Genomic DNA, 12,711 nt, shown 5'->3' on the forward strand with positions numbered 1-12,711 from the left:
TCCATCAAGAAAATATTCTATTTTGAGGGAGTATTTTTCTTAAAATTAAGGTAGCAGATTAATAATTTAATAAATTTGTCACTCAACCAAGCCTAAATTCTAATAACACATAAATAGTGAAATATATTCCTTTTTTAGAAATTCAAGATCTTTTAAAGTTACATCTAATAAAAATACGATTATAAAAACAATTAGCTCTCTGCTTCCTTTTCGAGTAAATAATTTTTTATGAGTTCCTTGGTCGTATTGGCTACAAAGTTCGTATCACGGTTTAACCAGGACTTCGTTATAAAACGTCTCCTTTCTCGTGTCCCACCAGATATATCACCAGCAAGGCTATTTCATTTGGGTCTCATATTTTGATCTCGACATTCAATTCTCGGTTAATTAATTCAAACAATATATTTCTCATCACTATTCACAGCTCTTAATAGTCTTTATGCCTGATAATCGCGTATTTTTATGAGAGACAGTATAAAGCTAATTATTTACTTTAGAAGTAATTTTTCTTGTTAAAACCCATATACAATATGCTGGTGTTTGTTAATTGCTGCACTAAACCCTGCTATTCTGTGAGGTTTTGTAATTTACATAGATTTGTCTTTTGGTGTTCCGAAATGTTGTGCCCTATTCGATCTAAATATTTCTATGTCAACATTTGATTTTAAATGTATAAAAGAAATCTGTAGTATAGTAATGAAAAGGGTTTAAGTATTGGCGGCTCCTGATAAAAGTTCAAAAGTGTTTTTTGCGAAGAAAATTGACCTACTTTTTACTTTCTATATGTTAAATCTATGCTACCTTATTTTCTGTTCTCAAATTTGGTAATCACTTTATCATTAAAATTATCTATTCAGGAAATAAACTGTTTTTCAATAGACAGCATGGAAATAACTATTAAATGATCTTCAGCCATTAAATTTCTGAAAAACTTTTTGGTACGCTTTAGTATTGAGAAATATCTTTTGGCCTCTGATGTTGTCATGGGAGCTGTCACCACGATTTCTAATAATTGTCTAGTCTCCTTGAACGAGTCTCCTAGATTGTTTGCTATTAAAACTTCCAGAAAAGGTAGTGCACCATTTTTGCACTCATTTCTTCTTCTGTTATTCTGCTCACATTTTGTTCAACAGTTCTACTCGTTGGGGTGAATTATTAAAAAAGCCAGGAATATCTTGTAGATTATTAAAATACAGGTACTTGCTTATTTGTGGAAGCAACTTTAGACCATAAAATTAATTATTGCGCATGACAGTACATAGTGAGCAAAAGGATACTTTTTTGAATAAATGCTTGAAACCCTGCAGGTTGGCCTCTCATCACCGCTGCTCTATCATAGCTTTGTGCTAGAAGTTTGTTGGGTGAATTTTCAATTAAATGGTCTATAACGCTTAAAATTGTTTTACTAAGTATTTTTGTGTCACATTTTTTAGGAATTAGTTAGTTCCAAAAACGCTCAATTTGCTCACCAGGGCGAACACATCCAAATAAACTACCAGTTCCGTTCGCCATGAACGCCAACAATGAAGAATTATTAATTTTTCCAACTATTTGTTCATAACAAACTGCAAGCATACACTGCAACAGAATCTTTCGGTATTTCTTTGTAGGTGCCTTTAAATACTGAAGCATTCTTTAGGTGCTCACTTGTAGTTGCTTTTAGTTTAACGAAAAAATGTATAAGTCCCCGAAATATCCCCGGATTCTGGGAATTATGGCTGTCATCATGTCCCGAAAAGTCAATTCAAACTCACCACAAATTTTAATGTAATTTATAATTTTAGATAAAACATACCTATTCTTTGACTCATTTTCATTTTGTCTCTGTATATTCATCCAAAACGCAGAATATAATTGAGTCATAATATTAGTTCACTCTTGTAATGCAAATTCCGTACAATTATGAAGATGGATTTTGGAGTGTTTATTGCTTTTTATTTTCAAACTTAAGTGCTCTGGATTGGTGACCCCTATTTCTGTGTAAGATTTATCTGGCAATGGTCTACCTCTAATTCCTTTTTCCAACTTTTCTTCGTAAGAAAATTTCTTCACCTTAATTAAATTAAAGATCTCTTCCATAGTCGCAGTTATTGATACTGTTATTATTAACTGACCGAAATTCGCGTAAAATTCCGATACAGATAACCAATATACATACAGGAGCGCTGGACAAAACGCAGCAAAATCTCAATTTAAATATCGGTCTTGTTTTAGACCACAAAATATTGAGAATTCAGAAGGGTATCTTAAACGGCCGCATGCGGAACAGTGTTTTAGTTTGTTCATTTGCGGCTAGATGGCTCGAGGTATAAATTAGGTAGCAAAGCTGAAATTTGACACTTTCTGCTTTCAGAAGGCTGTTCTAGAAAGTAAGAAGGCGTAGAGTACGTGTGTTGGTGGAAATAATCAAGAAGTTAGTGGATATTCTTTAATACAAAGAATTTCCGTTTAATTTTTTCGACAAAGCTTTTGTTGATAGCGTCTCTTTCGAATTGGAGCATTTATCAACAAGACTGACAACACAAATTTAAAAACTTATAAACTTACGTGTTAAATATTCCTATTTACTTAACTGCATTTGTATGGTTTTTTTTTAGTTAAAATGGTGTTTTTGTATCTGAAGACAGGTCAAGTGTTACGTCCCAGGATGTAGTACCGTTCCAGATAAAATGCAGAGCCTCCCTAGGGATCCTGCTCTTCGCTAGAAATAGCTTTTAGCAATAAATAATGACAAAATTCTGAGAATCCCTTGTGAAATCTTAAATAAGAGTAAAAGGGCTTGTAATATACATTTTACACTGACTGTAAATCGAAATGTGGAAGAGTATTGCTTAAGAGGTTTACGGTTTCCAGTTGTTATTTAAAATTTAAGCCTTTAAATATTAATTAAACATAATGTCAATTAAATGGAACTGATTTGAAAAATATAACATGCCTCTATTTCAGCTTTGGCACAAAAAGGAAAACATTGATCCAAATACACCAGAAATTGTTACTAAGGAGAAAAGTGAAGTTATTAAAGCCCGACAGCATGATAGATGTAATTTGACAAAGCCAGGTATTTTTTTAATTTGATGGCAAATGATGTATCGACTGTTCTATTTAATTCCCAGATTATGCACAAAACTTCATTTAACTAGCAGTCTGTCCAATATTTTATATCACCAAATGCCTATATTTTTCAAAAGGATCAACTGTATTGATCGTTCTCAACGAGACGTGATTAGAACGATAGTAATTAGGTATTGTTTGTTTTGGTAGATGAGAAAAGCGAACAGAATAGCAAAAGGCAAAAATGAATTTTTTTATTGCAAAATCTAAGTATAACACAGCTTATATAGATGACCAACAATTATATATCACTACATAGTATAAAACAAAGTCGCCTTTTCTGTCCCTATATCCCTATGTGCGCTTAAATCTTTAAAACTACGCAACGGATTTTGATGCGGTAATTTTTCAATAGATAGAGTGATTCAAGAGGAAGGTTTATATGTATAATACATGCATAATATACTAAGGCAACATTGCTAATTTTAGAGGTTTCTAACGTGATGTCGTAAATTAACCTATTTTTTTAGGCTAATTTAGCAATGAGCAAAAACGCTGCCTAACCCTACGAGTTAGATCAAATTAATGTACTACAGTATTGTACAACATAAAAAGGTCTACAAAAAAGTCCCCTATGGTATATGTTTATCTTTTAGGGATAACCCACATTAACCATTTTTATTGTTTACTTTTTACGTGAGAAAATGGCTTATTTACGAAGCTATTTTAAGCAATACGGCATTAATCCTTATCGAATTAAGTACCTTAAATACAGTGTGCAATTAATATAGATCAATATGGTTCCTTACAGCATGTAAATTAAACAAATATTTTCGGAGATATTACAAATTTAAAATTTGCGTTTAAAAATGTGTAATGTAATAAAAATTGTATGAATTTAGATATTCCAAAGATAGCAGGAAATCTTCATAGTAAGTATAGGGGAAGAGGAATTGTTTTACTCCAAATTTAATGCGTGCGGGCCAAGGGCAGTAATGAATGAACCAAAAATACTGGATCGGTTTTAATCATATTTTCATTGAGTGACATAGGCATATATATTTTATGCCCGTGCAAAGTCGGAGCGGGCCGCTATGTTTTTATATACAACGTTCATATTTTTTCTGTAGTGTATTTAATTTAGTATCAACATTACACCCGTGCGAAGCCGGGGCGGGTCGCTAGTTTACAATAAATATTAGACAAAAAAAAAGATTTAAAAAGGTATTTCGAAATAAATGGCTTTCAAGATATGTATTGTACTGTACTCTGCATTTGGCCAAGTTATAATAAGATAATATAAAATGTTCCATATTGAATAGTTTATTAAACTTTGTATATTCAAAAGTGTAAGTTTTGTGTTATTATAGTACGTTTTAATGTACTGTTAATATAAAATTCAAAGAATTCTTATTTGAAATAATATTTGCAATATAAATTTTACATATATTTAAATAAAGTGTATTTTTAAACTTTTATTTCCTTTTATTTATTTAAACTTAAATTTCCCGCTATTCGTATTGTCAGTCGCGCCCCCTGGTGGAAAATGAACATTACACCTGTTCACAGGTAATACATCGCATATGTATGGGATTGTTATGGACGTGTTTCTAATTCCTCTGTATTTTGCGTTTTGTGTTTGGTTGGACTCGTGAGCGACGGAGTCCCCGCGGGTTTTTGAAGAAGCTGGCAGAGCACGATCGTGTTGCCCAGATAAATAATAGCGATAGAGTGAGTTGTTGTCTACCGACGATAGGTTATTCCACTGGTCCATTTTAGTTTTTTATCACATATTATAAAAAGAGCTCGCGAATGCTAGGTGGGATTTGCTTCTTGGTATGCAATAGAAAATGTTTTAGAGTTGTACTCAGATTATATAATTATTTTTTGGAATTTCTTTAATTTATTTTTGGGAGCTCTGCTGCACTGAAGCGCTTATGCATCATCCACTGGGTTTAAAGATGAAAGTTAAATAAGAAACTAAAGTATTAATTTGTTGTACAGTTAGTCTGATTACCACTTAGAGAGATATAATATAAATAATAATAATAAATAATTTAAAATTATCAGTAGACAGTTTGCTAATATCGCGTTCAACAGTAGGGAAACAATGAATAAATAACAAGATATATCTTTGTTCTGAATTTTAATGGATCTCTTAGAATACAATTATATCCGTTGTTGTTGTCATACTTAATATAAAAGCAGATTAATATAGTACGTTATCATAGTTTAACAACTGTACATAGTCTTTTATTGCGGTCTTAAGGCAAATTTGACATATTTTTTCCGAGATCGTCTTAAAAGGGACGATGCAGATTGTAATGGCTTGGACATGCCTGTGTGAAAGGTGAACGAATTCCTCCCAACACTGAGTGGCGAAGTTGAACTTTTAGATGGAAAATCCAGCGAGTATCCAAAAAAAAAATGAAGAAAGATAACATAGTGTGATCTGAAAAATAGGAGACAGGAGCAACATTGCCTGATGCCAGAATAGTTATTGCCAATTCTCAATAGCAGATTTGGTAAAGTATATTTGTGCGACAAGTCGTGCTTGTTGAGAAGTAGGCCCTTCCAGAACGCCGGCTATGAATTGATGATAAGTATCAGCATTGTATCAGATGACTAAAGGAATGACAAAAAGGGAAGAGTTTAAAAAAACGAAAACTTCTTGTAACTAGACTTTATATTTAGTTATATAACGTCTATGATTTTCTATTCCCCTGTATATACAATCCATAATACAACAAAAGAAAATCAGTTACATAAATAACAGAGGAATAAAATCTCTTAAGGTCTCGTCGCACAACCAACAATTAAAACTTTACGCTTAAAACGTTATGCAACCTATAAAAGCACTTTTGCGATATCGTCACGTCTAGTGCATCACAGAACATTATCAATCTTGCATCAAGATGAACTTTAAAGCGTCAGTTACAATTTTATTGTTTTTACTAACATCGGCCAGAGCTAAAAGTGAAACTCTATCGGATATTTACAAAATTCTGCTCGTTCTCAAAGAATGTTTGTTAAAAAAATACCCCACGTTCTGCCTAAAGGAACGCATTTTATTCGAAGTGAACGAAACGATTTTTTCCAACGAATCAGTTCAGTTTGGGTTCGTCAGGATAGAGAAAAATAATAATTACCACTGGAATAATTTGTTTCTTAATAAGACAAGTTTGGAAGCCAACAAGAGAAGCCTGAAGTTGAGTGATGCGCTCCTTGAAAAAATTCGGCAGTTTTGGAAGTCGAGAACCATTAAACTGAATGTTGATGAAGTTTTCGAAGGTATTGTTACTGAATTTCTTTCTAAGAACTGAGTAATCGACGGCTTTTATTGCTTGTAGCAAGTAACATTTGAATAATTTGGTATTTCGATTTATACTAATTATATTAATATTCTTTCACTTTAGCTTGATATAATAAATTTCTTTTCAAAACTGGAAGAAGCACCAGTGACTGTGTAAACTCAGTCAGCAAATATTGTTTTGTTCTTATTTTCTTTTCGATTAAAATAAATAAATAATACCATAAATTATTAATCATAAATTAGAGAGACCTTTATATTACAGACCTAAATTTAGGTAGACCTACTGGTCAATATGCCTTTTTAACTTTTATTTAATTAATTTATGAAAGGTAAATAAATAAATATTAATACAGTTTCAATTTAAATCTTAAATTTAAATCTTAAATTCAGTTTTTGACTTACATCATTTTTGACAATTTGGTCAAGTTTATTGAAAGAAAATAAATATTTCTTTTTGTTATCAAGGTTGGATTATAAATGTATTTTTTTTATTGCATTGCTTTAATGTTTGCCTAGAAAATTACTTTTCCTACATATATGACTTTCTACATTCATGAATATTCTTAGCAAACTACCATAAAAATATTATTATTTTAAGAATTATTTTAACCGTCCGGTCCACGACCGGCACCCGGGTATCCATTTCAAAAAAATTTTATGGCCGTCTGGATCCCCAAAATTGAAGTAATTTGTCACTAATTTTTCGTCAAAATTTTTAGCAATCAATTAATTTATAAAAGTTATTAACTACCTAACTTGATACCCCGCCCGTATCAATATCCAGCTACCCGGGTACCCACTAAGATTTATGTATATGAACGACGGGTTTATACACACTTAAGAGATTGCTTATTAAAGTATTTAGTTAATTTGACTTTTAAATTGATAATAGACAATACAGTTTGTAATTTTTTTTAATGAAACCATATTTAAACAATTTTTATATCGTTTATTATAGCATTTTTATAGCTCTCTGCCCAATTGCCGATAAAATAATCGTCGTGCATACGATTTTTGAACAATCATTTTATTATTCTCATAATACAGAATATATGATGCAAGACAAGCAATATCGAGAATATTGTAAAAAAGTGCTAGAGGCCACCTTTGAGTTGATCTTTTTGTAGTATATCTACCAAGCATTTTATCCATCATGTCTACTCCAGCTTTAGATCGGTTATAAAACTCAATAACTTTGTGTGTTTTTTGCACTATCACTAATTTTAGCTTCATGATGCATTGATGATAGCATAATTACTACCTTGTTTTTTTTTGAAACCTAAGTACACAGGGTAACTTTTTCATGAAAGCCAAACACAGTGGATTATTCTTCTCGCGTTTTTGATACAGCCATTGCTGGTGGAATGTATGCTTTATTTTTCTTCAAGGTGCCAACAATTGTCTGTTTCCAAGATAGTAAAAATTTTGCCAGTGGAGGAATAGTGAAGAAATTATCCATTGTAATGTTTCTACCAGATCCTCTATACGGTGATACCAAGTCTTTGACAACTCTTTCACCAACGTTTTTCTCACGACCATCTTTCGATTTTTCAGGGTAAAGCTGTCCAGTAAGTGGATACGAATCGGCGTGACGTATCCACCATACTTTAATTCCATATTTAGCTGGCTTTGACGGAATATACTGAGTGAATCTAGTTCTATCTCGGTATGGATAAAGTTGCTCGTCAATTGTCAGATATTCTGTTGGTTTATAATGTTTTGCTAAATTGCTATTCAACATTGTCCAAATGTCTCGTATCGGAGCAGCTTTACATTCTCCAAGCGCTGAGCTCGAGTATTGGCATCATCAAATCGAATAAAACGAATAATATTCCAGAAGCGATTGATACTCATTGCTGCACAATACAATGGCTATGAATACGGCTGCCACATTTCCCTTGCATTGTCAGTATTGGAGTTACTAGCACCAGAAGTTATCAAAATAGGACTATAAACTGTGTCCTTATAGCTATTTCATATACCACATAGCCAGTTTACACAGAATTTTTTATTATTCAGTACACTAATGACTTGCACATTTGCCACGCTATAGGTGGGTAATTGAAAGAATGGTGAAAGCTTGGTCAGTGACCGGACGGTTAAAACGATAAAATAAATATAATAAACAAAACAAAATAATTGAAATATATCTCACATTTCCACTGCTTGAGAATGAGAATTTTCAATTAACAAAATACCTAGTTGATTATCTACTAGTTTGACAGTATTGTTTAGACATAGTTGTGGTTATTTACAGGTAGGCTAAGCAAAGGAGGCGGTGGAGGTGGCGGAGGTGGAGGAGGCGGTGGTAAAAAAAGCAAAGGAATGATGATGATGGCGGCTATGGCTTGTATGGGAGCTGGTATGATGATGGGAAAGGTAAGCCGATTTATACCAATCAATCAATAAATCAACTAAACTGACTCTTCCAGATGGGTGTAATGTCAGTGGCTGCGATGATGATGTCCAAGATGGCGCTATTAATGTCGGCTTTAATGATGCTGAAAAAAATGAAAGGTGGCGGCGGAGGGGGCGGTGACGACAGCGGAGGTGGTAAAGACAAGCAGATCAAGATCATATACGCGACCACTAGCGGAGGAGGAGGCGATTATGGCAAAGGGGGTGGCGGAGGAGGCGGAGGAAGTTATGGAGTTGGAGGAGGGGGTGGTGGCGGGTATGGAGGCGGTGGATGGCGTCGAAGCTTGAACCAAGATGCCCAAACCATTACTTATCGTGCTCAGATACCTGTAGATGCAAATACCAATATTGTCTATGAGACATAGGAATTAAACACTCAGTTTGTAGTAGAATTAAATAGTAATATTGCATGAAAATATATTTGATTTTTTAACCATGTCTATTAATGTAAAATTAAATAATATTAATAGTTTGTGGTTGATAGTTAAATAGTAAGACTATACATTTTTTAAAGGGCATTTTTTATAATGTATATAGTAGTCATGTATTAATATTTTAAACTTCCTGTAATTATAGTGAAGCAGGTATTGCTATTTTATTTAAATATATTTAAGATTAAACTCATTTGTACCCTTTCGTAAATACGTCTATGTTATTATCTAATTATATTTTATTAATTAAAGGGTAGATGAAATTGATGCATTTATAAAGGCTTTAAAACATAAAAAACTGTCTACGAGATCAGCCTCCCTTAGTAAGTAATAATAATTTTGGATTAATAAACACGCCTTTCCTTTTAACTTATTTTTCTTGAACAGAGAGCGTATATATAAGTTTGAAGCTCTATCAAATAGAATACTCTTCCAGAGTTTCGTTTTCACAAGATATGAAGTTTGGATTCAATGCTTGATTCTAATGTAACATTTTCGAATTATAACAATTGTCTACATTTATTTAGTTAGATTTGAACTTTTTTCTACGTTTTCATACAAAACTCGACCAGAAGGACAAAACAAATTATAGAATATTATAGGACAAAAGCTGTTCATCTAGTTTATTTTTAAAAGGTCCGATATTTATATATCATAGATTTTTGTACCGAATGGACCGTTTTGCGCAGAGTAACATTGGTAAGCTTGATTTTATCATTTACCTTGAAATTTAGATAATCAAAGATATGTGTCGGGATATATATATATATATAGTATAAGTTTTAAATCATGATATTTATGGATTCAATTATATCTTTATGAAAATGGTAAACGGTAAAGGCTTATGGAGTGCAACATCAACACATCCTAAATAAATCGAGGTGGAATTTATAAGATGGCTTAATCTAGGACTATAAACTCGGACACGCTTTAAAGCGTTATTACAACTGTTCGGTCGTTCATTGGCTGCATTTTCAAACTATTTTTGTTCGGAGAGTCGATTATAACAGCAGAAAAGATTGAAGTTATTGTGTCTTCTTGAATAAATCACTGATTTTCAGATGAAACTAAATCTCAAAAAAGAAAACAGGAAATTGCCCACCTTATTACATATTTCAAACATTATAAATTAATATATATAAGCAAGCAGGTAATGGACTATTGATAAAATGTCTTTAATTTATTATAAGAAAATGATAGTTATACCTAAAGTCTAGTGCAATTAAATAATTCAGTACGCTATAAATTACACCATTACATCAGTAGCCTACCAAGCTTAAGGTAATTTAAAGATAAGAAATATGTGGTAATATGTCCGGATACAGGAATTCCATAGGATAGTGTCCTACCTCTGGTATTTCATCAACACATTCATACTTAATTTGTTTGTTTTGCTTCATTTCTTTGTTTGATTAGTTTAATTTTTTAGTGTTAGTTTAAGTGATCAGTCGTGACCGTGAAGTTACTGTTTACCATTATAAACTATATAATTCGACTATTATTGAGCATTCGATTATATTTGTATATATATTTGTCAAAATATTAGTAGTAATTCATCAGCCATACATAAAGACCGTTATATCTTCGATTCGCTCGGATAATGACTACTACTAATGGCTCTAAATATTCAGCGCTTCACCTGATGTTGATGTAATATCTTTAAGGATGATAAGATATCGATTGTAAACGAGATCAACAACCAGTTCAACATTTCAGCAAATTTTTCAATTATCCTTTCATATTTTCGATCTAATTTGCTCTATATTTTTTACCACAATTTTTCTCAAAACTCTAATTATCTAACGAAAATAGAAACAAGTCAGAAATCCGTTTGTGTGAAGTACTTCGAAGGAGTGTCAGTACATCCCAATGTACTCGCTATCATATAACATGTATATATATATATATATATATATATATATATATATATATATATATATATATATATATATATATATATATAAAAGAGCATAGATGTAAACAAAGTTTCTCTGTCATTCCAAAGCCACAAGTGGTGTTATTAATTCCGTCCCATCCCGAATCATAAGTGACTCAGATCTCTCGGTATTAATGAGAAGAAGCAGTGGGCTGACGATGGAGAGTACAGGGGAATGGATTTTGTATATATATATATATATATAATATATATATATATAATATATATATATATATATATATATATATATATATATATATATATATATATATATATATATATATATATATATATATATATATATATATATATATATATATATATACAAGTAGGAGAAAGAAGGTGGAAGTAGGAAGATGGCTGTATGAAACAGACGAAATTAAGTAATGACATAACTAGTAATGGAGTAATCAAGAGTTTAGTAACGCAGCCGTTTATAGTTTACAACAGAATTATCGGTAGGATAAAGAGAAACATTGTAATCAATGAGGAAGGGTTTAGTAAAGCAGATGTGCGTAATTTGCAAGGTTTAGCGAAGCTACAGAAAATTAAAACATCGGGACCTACAGAATTGCCAGTAGGAAAAGAAGAAACATTCAAACTAATAGAGAAGAGTTTAGAAACTCAGCTATGTGTAATTTTCAGATGCCAACGAAGGATTAGATAACCAGTTGCATGGGGTCCAACAAAGTTACAGGTAGGATAAAACAGACACTGAAACCAATGGTGAAGAGTTTTTAACTTGCAAGGATTAGAGAAGGACTGAAAACTAGAAAAATGAAGTCCAACAGAGCTAGAGATAAGATAAAAAGCCATTGAAACCATGAAGAAGAGTTTAGATACTAAGTATTAGAATTTTGATATAAATATCAATTCAAGTCGAACTGAAGTGGAAGATAAATCAAATTGACGTTTGAATCGTATTTTTAAAAGGAATAATGGACTAAGATCTATATCAGAGGGTTTAGTCGCCGAGACAGGATAACAACAATTAAAATAATCATTGTTCCGGTAAACTTTATGTAAGAAATCCATCAAAATGTCGGCACATAAGATTCAATAAAGTGATTAACATGTTACAGTTGGAGAGATCAGATTATGATTATTGTTTATTTACAAAAGGTAGTTTTTATTCCTACTACTTATTAAGATTGTTACACCGATTGAAATAAATATTAACATCAGCAATAATTAAATAATTTAATGGATACTACATAGAAGATTAAAATGTAGCACCATATAATTTTCGTTAGTTATAATATCATATCTAAATAGAACAGTTTGATACACCAATGAAAATTAGCAATAGAAAGTTATAATATTGATGATAGTGAAGTAATAATTAGTTAAAGATGTAGTGTTGAGAAACTATTTAGAAGTGATTTAGATAGACCAACAAAAGGTACATGGAAAGTTGCATAAATAGTACTACCATCCTTCAGTGATACGAAGGAACATGGACTAATGTCAGGCGATAGTGGACTTGAAGGAGCAAGTTATGAAGACTGGGATGATAACCAACTAGGAAACGTATTAATGGATTGAAACCATTTTATAAATAC

Source organism: Rhynchophorus ferrugineus, unplaced genomic scaffold (assembly GCF_030347505.1).
Source record: "Rhynchophorus ferrugineus isolate W39M unplaced genomic scaffold, kcgeb_rfMv2 rfM7, whole genome shotgun sequence".
Lineage (NCBI taxonomy): Eukaryota > Metazoa > Arthropoda > Insecta > Coleoptera > Curculionidae > Rhynchophorus > Rhynchophorus ferrugineus.